General features: G+C 41.5%; 1 pseudogene; it reads right to left on the bottom strand.

Moving 5' to 3' along the window:
* LOC149265609 (monocopper oxidase-like protein SKU5 pseudogene) overlaps nucleotides 1-13,816 on the bottom strand; it is a 32,859-nt pseudogene extending 19,043 nt beyond the window's left edge.
* Nucleotides 13,817-14,061: the final 245 nt, after the last annotated feature.

The following is a 14,061-nucleotide window of genomic DNA, read 5'->3' as shown; positions in this document are numbered from 1 at the left end:
GAGAAGAACTCACAGACTCCTGTCATATGACGTGAAGCCCCACTGTCCACATACCAGATACCTGAAGATGCTCCGCTAATCGAGGGAAAAGCATGCTCCCTCTGAACCTGTGTGGCAGGTGATCCTGCACTAGAGGACTCACACGTAGTGAACGCAAACTCTCGGTCAAAATGACCAGCAAAGTCCTCAATCTCTGTTGAAGCTGCCACGTCCTGGTTCTTCCCCTTCTTCTTCTTCTTCTCCGGACACACAACTGCATAGTGTCCCATCTTTTGACAATTCCAACACTTCACCTTGGAATAGTCCTTCTGTGTGTTCCCCATTTTACCTTTAGCTTTGCCTTTCTTGCCTCCTGCCACCAGTGCTACATCCTAATCCTGCTCAACTGGCTTGGCTGCTCCAAGCTGACCTTTCATGATCTCTTTCTGAATGCAATCATCCCAAAACCTCTCCCATGTGGGAAGGGTCTCACGTGCACAAACCCCATCAGCAAAGTTCAACCATGAACGGGAGAGGCCATTTACTGCAATTCGCACCAACTCAGTGGGTGGAATGGCCTCTCCAATCACTGCCAACTCATCTCTCACATTAGTATTCTTTGTGAGATATCCAGCTGCACTATCATTACCCATATTAATGTTCTTCAGCTTCTCCTTCAGGACCATCTTCCGGTTCTCATTGGTACTCTGGTAGAGATTGGACAATGTTGTCCACATCTCATGGGCATTGCTCTTTCCTCTCACATGAGGAATGCAATGGTCTTTGATTCCGTCTAGAATCAGCCTCTTACCCTTGTTGTTCTTTTTATTATAAGCTGTCAACTGAGTAGCATCAGTAGGCACAACAACAGGGTTCTATGTGGTATGCACCATGATATCCCAGGCTTCTGCCTCCTCAAAGATACTCTGCATTCTCTCCTTCCAAACACTGTAATTTATATGCCCATCCAGCCTATCCTCCATGTTGTGGGGAAAAGTATCCAACACGGAATGACCCTATCCCACTCTAAGGGTGATAGTTCCTTAGCAACAGTCAAAGCAAAGCTATCTAAGATTACTTCTTTATGACATGCAAAAGAGGAAAGGAAGAGATCCACTTACCGATGTCTTGCGCAAATGGTCAATCCAATCTTCCCTCTTTGCCGCTTGCTCCCAGCTCCTTGTCTTCTCACGGGCCCAGCTACACAAGATCCTGCAAACAAGACGAGAAAAGGAAACTACAAGAAGCATGCATTCATAATTGATTCAAGGATTAGCATAAATCAAATACGCAAGTAAGACAATACATCATTGAAACACATGCGAATAGAAGAACCTCAAATGATTTATTAATGGAAGAAAGTAAGGTTCAGGCGATGATACAACCATAAGAGGCCCAATCCAGCATCACCTTCCCGACGGAAAGAAATCTCCTCTTCACCTCCCTCAAGCAATCACCCAATACTCTCAACTGTAAACCAACAACAATTCTTTGCACAAAATTCCGGCCTCCCAGATCCCATGGGATGAGATCCTTATATAGAGTTTTGGAGTGAAGATAAGTCATCTTGATGTGTGACTGTTGTCCTCTTCAACCCCAGTTGTTCTTTAGTTCTTGAGTCCACTCGGAGATTCTACCTTCCACTTGGAGTTTTAGAACCTCTTTACTCATCATTAGGCGAATCTTCTGATCCAAGTGTCAATTTGGAAGCTTCCTGAGCACTGGCACATTGAGGAAAGATTCCTCCACATGTCCAAACTCGCTCAGCGCAGGTAGCCTTTGATGAAGTTGACATTCAGCGCAGGTACACCATGGAGCAGTTGACATTCAGCGCAGATGCTCAGTGGAGCAGCTGCTTTGATCCAAAATTGACCTGTTTTTGAGTATTTTTCAGTGGAGACCTGATATGAAGTGCTGTGGTTTGCTGACCTTGTTCCTCTAGGGGTAGGAACAACATGTTTAGGGACTTTGGATCCCTTAGATTATTGACATTTCATGCTCTATGCTGTAAGGCACAAAAATGTCTATAACAGTTGCCCCCTAAAGTATGAGGTCGTTTATCGGGTGAAATTCTTTATTAGGAGGATCCGAAGTTCATTCAATCATCGGGAGGTGACCTGTAACAAAATACAATACAATACATTATTTTTCATACTGCTTTCATGATCTAGCTGATGTGGGCATTTCCCATGCTCAGCTTTATAAATACATTTTCTGTACATAAACAGACGATCGTCTGATAGTAGACTGATAATTCTCTGCTTAAATTATCATCCTTTTAGTAGGATGATCATCTGCTGCACATGTCTATGTCTTTATCTCCTGAATATATATCACAGCCCGGATGGATGAAACTAGATCCGGGGTCTTCAAACTTGTCCGATCTTCACTCTAAGTACAGGTCGATCCATGTGAGAATTCCTTGGAGTCGAACATGGAAAGACATCGCTTGATTACCAGTCAATAATGTAAACTGTTAACAAGCGCGAGAGGAATCACCGATAATGATGATGACCCTCAAGGTACTACAGCACAATTCACGTGGCATGAATATAGGATTTGGCATCGAACACCACGCAAAGTCTCCCGGTCGAAGGTCATTAATGTATACCTGTCGCCGGAAGTGAGAAACTTGCCATTGAGGCATGCAAGCTTCAAAGTACTGAGGGGGTGTCCCTAGATCAACTTCTTGGATAATGAGTTGATGTCGACAAGAAGCGATCTGTCAAAGGAGGGCCTTAATGAATCCCACATCAGTGACACGGAATGGAGCTAGTAATTGTGATGATGGTGAAAACGATCTGTGAAATATGATTCAGGGTGGCGGTCATGAAAGGATGAAAGATGATGTATGGCAGTGGATGGGACCCGGTTGACACTCTCTGAATGACATCTCTTGAACATATAACGACACTGATGTGATGGATCGGTAGCATTATCCCAAATGTGGATGGTATGGCGAGACCATGGTGAAGGGACTGGTGAATGAAAACAACCCAACCCGATGTTTTTACGGAGGCAAAAGTGTCATGTTCAAGAGCGACTTGCTACCATTAAGCTTTGAGGTTCTCCCAATTTTTCCCCAGTCATTTCTGACCAGTACCTCTTTATTTTTGTCAAGCTTGAGGAGGATAACATATGCTTGTTCTATAACCTGCCCTTCGGGCAAGCCCATCGCTATGTTTTAACGAGCCTAGCGATAGGGAAACTCGTTCTCGTCTAAAGACAAGTTTGTCGCTATTCAATATTTTTAACGAGACCAGCGACAAAGACAACTCCATCCTTTTCATTTTTAGAGAGTCTAAAAAGGGTACATAAAGTCAACTCCAAAGGTCCTTTTTCGTCATCTAATCCCTTAAGTCCAAAAAAGTATAAAACAATACAAAAGGGATGAATGTTCGATAGCTTTATCGAGCTGAACTAGACAAGTGCTCGATCTTTTTGTGCAATAATCCCTCAGGTCCAAAAAGATTAAAATCTAGAGGAGGGATAGCTCTTCTAGTCCTTTTAACGAGCTGGAAGGCCAAAACTTGGCAAACTTTTCATATTTTACGAGTCAGTGAAAAGAGCTCAAAGAAGACTCGTATTTTGAGGAACGAGTGATAAACAGGGATAGCAGCAGATTCCAGGTACAGGTTGGAATTTTCCAATCACGGCAGTGTCACAAGGATGGCTAGGTGAAATCACTCTTTGCAGCTGTTCCTCAAAATAGGTAAACAATCAAGTGGATGTGAATGATCGGCCAAATGAAAAAGTGGAGGTGACGGTGCAAACACGACCAAGGCTTTTTATGGCTGATGAATTTACGGTCTCAAATGGTTATTTACCGGTTCATTTTTTCTGGATGAGCTCGAACTCTGGAGGAAGCTTGCTCACATGTGCATTTATTTTTTTTAACGAGCATGAACTCTTGCTAAAACTGCTCGGTTTTGCGTTTATTTTTTAACGAGCATGAACTTTGCCAAACTGCTCATGTTTTTTTTTTTTTTTTTTGCATGCCCCCAGCATCATAATAACGCATGTCAAAGGATGGTGCCCCCCAAGCTTCATTGCATTCAACTTGGTGGTTGGAATGAAGGTTTACCTTTGAATTTTGAAAAGGGGATTTGTTTCATTTTTTAATGAGGTTGACACAGTAAAAGAACTATCCTCATGACTCCTTGTTTCATTTTTTAACGAGGTTGACACGAGATAAGAACTGTCCCCGGGGCCCACTGTATTTATAGTATTTCCATTAGGGTGATGATCCACGCTGAAAAAATGTTTAGGAATCTTCCGAATCCATTAGATATAGAAGATTTCATATTGTAGGTTTCCACTGTGGCCACTTCTGCTAGATTACTTGCAGGTGGTAGGGCAAAAGTACCCATTAAGGCAGGGTCTTTTAGGAGACCTACTCCAATATTTTGAAGCGAATGATCGCTTTCATGGATCATTGGGCTGCTTCCCGTAACTTGTGAACTGTTGGGGAGAAATGTTTGTTGGTCGACGATTGTAATTCTTCCTTGAAAGGGAAATGCAATCTTCCTGAAATAGGTCGACACTACTGCGGCCATGGCATATATCCAGGGCCTTCCCAGTAGGATGTTGTAATCGAGGTTTCCATCGATTACTTCAACATCAACTTCTACTGTTTTGCCCCCCAGTTCAACTTGCAAGTTACTTAAAATCCTGTATGGAGTGTATGATCGTCCATCAAATGCTTTTAAGGTCGTTGACGATTTCGACAAGGGTGGTGAGCCTAAATTTTTCCAGCAACTCATCGACATAAGACATGTAGATGCCCCCTCATCAATAATTGTTCGATGAACAGTTTTGTTGAGGGCTTTCACTTGAATAAGGAAAGCTAGTTGAGCTGGTATCTGAGGGTCATATCCTTTATGATCAAAGGCCACAAGATTGGAATCCATTGGGCCAACCCCACCTATGGCTGATAATAAAGCTTGCTCTTGGGAGGTGCAATTTTGTGCTACCTCAAGTGTCGACATAGCGGACGACGATTGGGCCAAGTCCTCTATTATATTATAATCCTGTGTTATTTTTTCATGAGGATTAAATGTCGATTTGTGTACTACTCCCTTTGGCGACTTTATCATTGGTTTAGGAATGATGGGTGGCACAACTTTGGTCAAAGTTGTTGTTGAACTACTAGGTTGTTTATTTGCCTTGTTGTTCAACTGCTTTGGATTCCTGTAATCTTTATTCCTTGTCAAAGCATTATTCTGCTGCTTTGAGGTAGACAACATAAGCACTTGGGATCGGGAAGCATTTTGATTAGCAACCAGATTTTGTCTTGGATTAGGAAACGGATCAGTCAATACTGCTGGGGTTTTTGAACTCTTGAAGAGTTTCTTAACTTCAGCTATATGTGGACAATCTTTCGTCCAATGATCCTCATCGCATATATGACACCCGGTCGGGGGTTTCCCTTTCTTTTTCTTTTTCTTCTTGCCCCCTGGTTGTTTCAGTTGTTTGCCCTTGTCGGTCGACATGGCATTTACTTCTGAGGCAAGAAATTCTTCACTTGCATTTTGAATAGAAATTTTGTGTTTGCCAGTCACGCCATTGCTGGCGTGAGAGTCAGTGTTCAATTTAGGAGGGGGAGGAATTGAAAATTCAGGTCTGGGGGCGTCAGGTATTTTGTCGTAGAGCGTGCCAGACTGAGTATATACTAAGTCTAAATATTGAGCGCGAGCAATGACTTGCTCCTCTGTTACGACTCCTCCCTTGGCCACATCTTCCGTTATAGCCGGAAGTAACGACTTTATAAACCATTCAGCTAACAGCTGATCGGGAACGTAAGTTTTCACCATCCTACGACGACGACGCCACTCATGTATATGATCAGATATGTGAGTAGCTGTCGTTTGTTTGAAGTTGGTCAGTATTTCGGTTCCTGTTTCATACCTGATTGGTAATTGAAAATGGGTTAAGAAAGTCGTGGCTAAGGAGCTGAAATTGTCGAAAGAGGCTCTTGGCAATTCAATGTACCATTTAGCCGCTGGACCTGTCAATTTCCTCTGGAAGAGGCGAAGTCTTATCGAATCATCGTTTAGAGTGTTCGATGAACACCACAGATGAAAAGTCATGACGTGATTCGACGGGTCTTCACCTGGATTTCCATTGAATTTAGGAATGTCCGATGGAAGTTTATGCGGAATCGCTGGCCACCAAGGGGCATAAGCAATTAGATCATTCGTCAGCCGGTTTAGATCTGGTAATTCTAGAGTTGCTACAAAGGGCAACTGTTGGTTCAGGTTAGGCGAAGCATATCCAGGATAAGATGGTATCGCCTGAGCAATGGGCCTTTGCAGACCAGCATAATGCTGACAACTTTGACAAGGTTGATGGGCATAACCATTATAGCATGGTTGCCCATTACTTACAAAGACTTGTTGCTCAGGTCCTTGATATGATTGCTGGAATGGCGGTTGTTGAGATTGAACCAGCTCTGGTTGTTGGACCATTTGCTGTTGACCAATACTGGATGATTGACCAAGATGAGGAGCCACAGTACTTGTTTGAGCCTGAGTCGCTCCAGATAAGGAGGCACTACCCTGAGATTGTGATTGAGTCATTGAGACAAGGGGCTGTTGTATTGCAACCTGGGGTTGACATACAACAGGTAGCGCTTGTATTTGCGACGCATTCACCATAGCAGGTGTGGTGGGAATATTCGACATAGGGTGTATTGGTTGCATTGAATATACAACCCCTAGTTGTTGAGGCAGTATTGGTACCCAACCGCTGGATGTAATTCCAGTTTGACCTGAACCTTGTTGTAAACTCCCACATGGTTGTTCTCTGGGAGGGAACAATGAAAGAGCATACTGCCCTCCATATGGTGGAAATCCAGTACTTAAAGGGTAAATTGGCCTTTGAAGACACATTGGATCAGTTTGTTGAGTTTCAACATAAGAAGTACCAGATGATAATCCGGATGAAGAAATAGGAACTAACCATATTGTCGCCCCCGATTGGACTCCGGCTTGTTGTTGACAATTTGCCGGGACAGATGGTATACCAGCGAACATCGTTGGAGTAGCAGCAGGAGGTTCTGCTGCTGCTGTGTCAGACGACACAGTCCTAGATGTCGACGGTTGTTCAGACATATCTAGTCTATCCAAAAGATTTTATAGCGATTCTACAAGAACTTACGATGCCAAAAGACTAACTTCGAAGATCAACGCAGGAATAGGAGGTGATTATGTTCCGTTTAAAATGAATTTTATTATGACGACGCTTTTAGACACAACTTGCTTTTTCACTTTTTAAGAGTCGAGAAAAACCTAAAGATGACTCTAGTCTCCTTCGATGTATTAACGAGCCCGAAGTGACAAATGCTCGGATGGACTTTTTCAGTTATAGAGTTTGAAAAAGGCCAAAAGAAACTACTATGGAGTTCTAGGCAGAGGGTGTGCCAAACCTTTCGCGAAACCACAGAATACGTTTTACGGTACGAGTGGTCGATCTTCGTGAATGCTGTGTTCACTGCATCGCGATCAGTAGGGCGGCCGACACGGCTTCCTATGGATAAAGGCTTTGTTCCTATAGGGGTCTCCCAATATACGCGACGGTACGTGGGAGCACAAGTCCGTATTAGTGCTATCGTCCCTCAGGAGGAATCACCCACCTTCGTAGAGATCGACAGTCACTATGTTTAACGACGCCGGAACACGTCTCTACCTAGACCTTTACTGTGTTTCGTTATGTTTCAAAGCGTTGTTATGTAAATTCAGTTCGTTTTAGGTTGATCTTGCTTAGCAGTTTGCCTTTATGGATCACCACGTGATGTATGATACAACTCCTAAATGCAGTCTAAGAATGATAAGCAAGCTTTTTCAATTCTTTCAACTTATGAAAATCTTAACTACTGAGGGAAAAGAAAGACATCATCTTTTCAAACAGATCATAGAGCACACACTGATGCACTTTCCTAAATTGACATGCAAACTGTCAAAATGCACATGCACAATGCAAGTATTTCTTTTCTTCTTCCTTAATGTTGATGTATTACAAAAAGAAAGCTGTTGTATGATTTCGAATTCAATTTCAAGCGAAAGCAAACAAGCTTTTGTCCAATAATCAAAAGAACACCTTAAGATTCACTCGTTTCAACACAAGAAATACTGAAATCCGAACCATATAACGAAAGCAAATGCTCAAGCAGCTATGAACAGCAATAAACTAGATCTTAGAATCACAACGACACTTTATCACAGGTCTAGATCCAAGAGGCCACAGCAAGACTAGTTCACTTTCGCTACGGGAAACTGTGAATGAAAGTAAGAAATACAATAAGAACAATCATGGTTTCTTCACACAACTGAGGCAGAATGATGGCAAAGAAAGATAGTTTCAGATGGGTATACAGGTTGACAACAGGCTGCAAAAACAATACTGAAAACTGGGCAACAGAAGGCAGGGAACCCCAGTTGCACAATGCAAAACTGGTTCAGCGCAGGTAAGACACTGTCAGTTTGACATTCAACGCAGGTAGCCCCTTCGGGACCTGCGTTGCAGCGCAGGTAGCCTTCACTGCAGCTGCACTGAAGAGAAAACTCTCGTCTCTCTTTGGTTCCGGGTCACAGATTGCTCAAAAATCAACTGTTTTAGGCCAAATCAAAGGCTATCAACCAGGTATACACTAGAGGATGATTAAAGGAAGATGAACACTATCACAAAGAGCTAATAAGAGTCCTTGTGGATCAGCTCTTCAAATCATAAACACGCCCAGAACTGAGCTAGAGTAGTTGCCCTCTACTTTGCCTTCGAAGGATTCGAATGCAGTTCGATTCGGTACTCCCTTTGTTTAGGAAATGAATAGCAAGAAACACAAGCTACCAACAAGACACGATCCCCAGCGGAGTCGCCAGTCTGTTGTGGGGAAAAGTATCCGACACGGAATGACCCTATCCCACTCTAAGGGTGATAGTTCCTTAGCAACAGTCAAAGCAAAGCTATCTAAGATTACTTCTTTATGACATGCAAAAGAGGAAAGGAAGAGATCCACTTACCGATGTCTTGCACAAATGGTCGATCCAATCTTCCCTCTTTGCCGCTTGCTCCCAGCTCCTTGTCTTCTCACGGGCCCAGCTACACAAGATCCTGCAAACAAGACGAGAAAAGGAAACTACAAGAAGCATGCATTCATAATTGATTCAAGGATTAACATAAATCAAATACGCAAGTAAGACAATACATCATTGAAACACATGCGAATAGAAGAACCTCAAATGATTTATTAATGGAAGAAAGTAAGGTTTAGGCGGTGATACAACCATAAGAGGCCCAATCCAGCATCACCTTCCCGACGGAAAGAAATCTCCTCTTCACCTCCCTCAAGCAATCACCCAATACTCTCAACTGTAAACCAACAGCAATTCTTTGCACAAAATTCCGGCCTCCAGATCCCATGGGATGAGATCCTTATATAGAGTTTTGGAGTGAAGATAAGTCAGCTTGATGTGTGACTGTTGTCCTCTTCAACCCCAGTTGTTCTTTAGTTCTTGAGTCCACTCGGAGATTCTACCTTCCACTTGGAGTTTTAGAACCTCTTTACTCATCATTAGGCGAATCTTCTGATCCAAGTGTCAATTTGGAAGCTTCCTGAGCACTGGCACATTGAGGAAAGATTCCTCCACATGTCCAAACTCGCTCAGCGCAGGTAGCCTTTGATGAAGTTGACATTCAGCGCAGGTACACCATGGAGCAGTTGACATTCAGCGCAGATGCTCAGTGGAGCAGCTGCTTTGATCCAAAATTGACCTGTTTTTGAGTGTTTTTCAGTGGAGAACTGATCTGAAGTGCTGTGGTTTGCTGACCTTGTTCCTCTAGGGGTAGGAACAACATGTTTAGGGACTTTGGATCCCTTAGATTATTGACATTTCATGCTCTATGTTGTAAGGCACAAAAATGTCTATAACACTCCACCCTCAATCCCAATGACATCCTGCTATCCTAAAACTGAAAAATAGCACTGCTGTAGTAAAGATAAAACTGTTGTTTATGAAAAAAATCAGCTTGCTGGAATTTTCTGAGTGAAAAATCAGCAACTGTAATTTTTCCTTTTGCTGTCCCAAACTGCCCTTCAGCACTCAAGCTTTGGTACCATGTAGAAATTTCTCATTTCCCACCCCGGTTTTCAGTTTCTCCTTATTTCTCCCATATAGTTAAATGCCCTTTCCCATAACCATACATTTAACAAGCTGAAAAAAATAAATTTGCTGAAAACACAAATTTTGGAAATTTTACGGAATGCTGGAAATTGCAGAAATAAAAATCAGCAGTAATAAATAGCCATTAAAACACATTTAAACACTGAGATTTTTGGTCAATGTGACCCTGGAAAAACCCCCTACAACTCTTGGGGAAAACCAGTTTGAGAGCTCTTCTTTATTTCTGGAAAATGCCTTTTTACAGTAAGAGAAATATTCAGTGAAAATCAGCAAACAAACTTTTACAACTTATCTCAGCCTTGCTGATACTCCGCTGCTGATACACCGCTGCTGTTGCTGATACACAGCTGCTGATACACCGCTGCTGTTGCTGATACACCACTGTTGTTGCTGATACACAGCTGCTGATACACCGCTGCTGTTGCTGATACACCGTTGTTGTTGTTGATACACCACTGTTGTTGCTGATACACAGCTGCTGATACACCACTGCTGTTGCTGATACATCATTGTTGTTGCTGATACACCGCTGATGTTGCTGATACACTGCCCAGAAATCTCCCTTGCTCTCTTGCTCTCCTTCTCTCAATCTGCTCATGAAAGAATTGAATCGAATGTGATCTTTTCCTCCTTTTCCTCCCTTAATATAACTCCAAGTGACTCTTGGGTGATCCAAGTGACTTTTGGGTGATCTCTAAATCCAATGGCTGAAATAGATTTAGATCAATGGCTGAGATTAAATGCTCATTTAAATCTCACTTTTATGTTTTAATTCACCCCACTTTAATAAAGACCCACTTAGTCATTTATTTCCAAAGTCACTTTTCCTTTCTAATTTTTCATTGACTTTATAAAAGTCACTTTAAAATTAGACTTAGTAACTTTATCACTTAAAGTCACTTTTAAATTAGATTTAACTTTATAAAATTATAAAGTCACTTTAGGAGAAAAATTAAATTCTTTTGGACACTTTTCCCTAGGCCAAAGATCAAAGCCTAAGGGAACCACCTGTCCTTCGGTACCAAATTTCAACAATGCCATGTAGATCAAAATATTTCTCCATCTGTAGTATCCAATTTACCAGATCCTTGCCATCAAACTTCCTCATATCGCCTTTTCTTGATTTTAGGAGCTCGATCTTGAAATGACTGTAACATTGTAATTTCAGATCTTCCAGTTCTTAAATCTTGAACTGTAGTAGTCCTCTGCATCCTCTTCCTATGCCACCAGTCTAATTGAAATTGGATTCTCCAAGAAATAGTTATGCACAATCTCCCAAGATGACCTGATTATATACCTTTTTAGAAGAGCGAACTTGTATGAAGTGCCATGTGTCATTGTGTTGACCTTCGGATCTGAAAACTATACACAGGAAACTACAGTCTATCCTCTTTCTGTAACTTCTTACGAAATTTCAATCTGATGCCGAGAGAGAGAGTTATGACGATTTCCCCAAGTCACCCGTTTGTAATGTAATTCGGGAGTCTACAAAAAGGCCGAATTCCTCAAATCATATCTCTACAAATGTAGTGCAAAAATATCTAAAATTTGTATCTGAGGTTTAGAATGATTTCAAACCAAATGGGTTTTATTTTTAGTGTCTGAAACATCGCAGAAAAAAAGTTATAGAGAAAATGCGACGATGACCTATTTGGAGGAGCGAAACCCTAGAATCCAAAGTTCTGATACCAAATGTTATGAAACCATCTCACAAAATGATAGAAAAGGTAGATCAATGCCTTAAAATTCAGCCTCTTCGAGGGGGCAACCTCCTTTACATTACACAAGTGAAAAATTCTTGGATGATACAAATGACAAGACAATAGTGAGGGCACAAGAATAACAATAGTGGGATTCTATGGGGCACAATAATAACAATATGGGGACTACATGGGTACAAAAATATAATAAGGGGTTTGTATTAATAACAATAAGGGGTTACACTAGTAGTATAGGGGCCTAACAGAGATACTGGAATTGTTGTCCAGACATTAGGGAAAACTTGTGTTGTGGAATGAGAAAATCCATCCCCTTTATTGTAAGTTCCTCTGCTATCTTTGATCTAATCTCCATGTTCCACCACGAAAACAGAAAAGGCATAGCCATCCATGTGATAACTTCTCAAGGTGTATCATTATTCTGTAGAATGATTTCCATGAATCCTCTATAGTTTCCATTAATTATTGACGCATCAAGATTTGGTGTCCTATTCAATTGTTTCTCTGGGAAACCATGTTTGAAGACTCGAGATAGATTAAAATGATCAACAAGCTTGAGTGGAGTTGCAAGAGCATAGTAAGAGATTCCATTCAAAATGCAACATTGTATCCCATTGATAAATTATGGTGGCTTGTTTTTCAACACAAAGTCCCAAGTGACATCAATCTATCCATATTTGAACGACCCTTGTGGATTAGGCCTAGCCGTCGTAATAGATACATTCCACCTGATAGATCTCGCCTAGTTCATAGAGAAGTACTTGTCATAATAATCATCTAAACCATATGGAAGAGGCCCTTTTGCCTTACCTTTAGAATTGGAATAATGCAATATCGCCACACCCGTGAAATTGGACCAAATAGTTTTATTAACAAAGTGAGCACTTGCCACCATGTAATAATCAGTGCTTGCATTCTGGTCCATCGTCACCAGGAATGAGTAAGACTGACCAACATGAATATCCAAGTTCGTGTAATTTTGTTGTGATGTATAGGACCCTTCTATTTCCGCAAGCAGCAAATTATGATTTTGGATTCTAAAGTTCAAAGAAGTTGAAATCCCAACATTGGGTACCCTCAAGCGATAGCTTTTCTCAGGCTGAACATTGAATGTCTCATACTCAATATGAGCGGGGATTGAATTATTGTAATGGTAGGGCCCTTTCCCATTAAAAGCACTCCATTAGGCATTCCAAGGTCCTTACTAGCATCAAGGGATGCTTGCAAATCTTGGTGACACCTTGTATACTAGTCACCTAAAAATATTGTGAAATCTCCATCAGGAGTTCCAAATGGCACTGGGCGATTGTTCACAATAACTCCTCCAAACCCTCAAGTTTCTCTATGAAAGTGAAGGTAAGGGAAGTAAAAGAAGCTACCAATTTGATATTTGGCCTGAAAATTATAGGTTCAGTTCCGTCCTATTGGAATAGGGCAATTGGTTCCAAATACAACAACTTGCCAAGAATTTCTACGATTTTGCAAACCATTCCAGGTGATCAGATGTGGCTCATCCAAATTTTTCAAAACATTCACTACCGCATTTCAATTGGTTGTCAAGTTAACCAGGGGTCCAAGATACTACCCATTAATCCCAATCACTTGTTGCTTCACACCCAAAGCAGCAACTTCAATGTAAGAAACGTTTGATTCATAAAAAACAAACGGGTCTCCATAGTAGGCCTCTCTAAAGAAAACCCAAACAAATGCAAGGAACAACAATATTTTGTACTCCCCCACGACAGTTATTTTCTTCTTCAAACAAGCTTTCTTCTATAGAAATGTAAGATTTGGCATATAATAAAAACCCTTCAGAATTCCAACCCTACACTTTATGAAATGGGTGTCAAGAAGACAACACGACTTTTTTGGAAAGATCTTCCGGGTGTTCAAGACCACTCTACATGCATTTTCTGAGCTATTTACGTGGAGAGTCCACATGTTAACAAAACATGATAGCTACTCGTCACTTATAGTAGTCGTTGAGGTTCTTCGGAGTTGGTCAACAGTGACTGGTGGTTGTCATCGTGAAAATACAGATACACAACTTCCCACCCTACACAACACTATAGAGAGGCAGACGGAGATTCCACATGTCAAAATTGTATAAGTGCGGGGATGAAAACTATGCTCGTTGATTCGCTGCAATGAACAATGTCTGGACATCAAAAGCCCACATAGAGAAC

This window comes from Pinus tabuliformis, chromosome 6 (assembly GCF_031772625.1).
Source record: "Pinus tabuliformis cultivar Carrire ecotype Pingquan chromosome 6, CPIR1, whole genome shotgun sequence".
NCBI classification, from domain to species: Eukaryota; Viridiplantae; Streptophyta; class Pinopsida; order Pinales; family Pinaceae; genus Pinus; species Pinus tabuliformis.
This window is presented reverse-complemented; position numbering and strand designations above follow the sequence as displayed.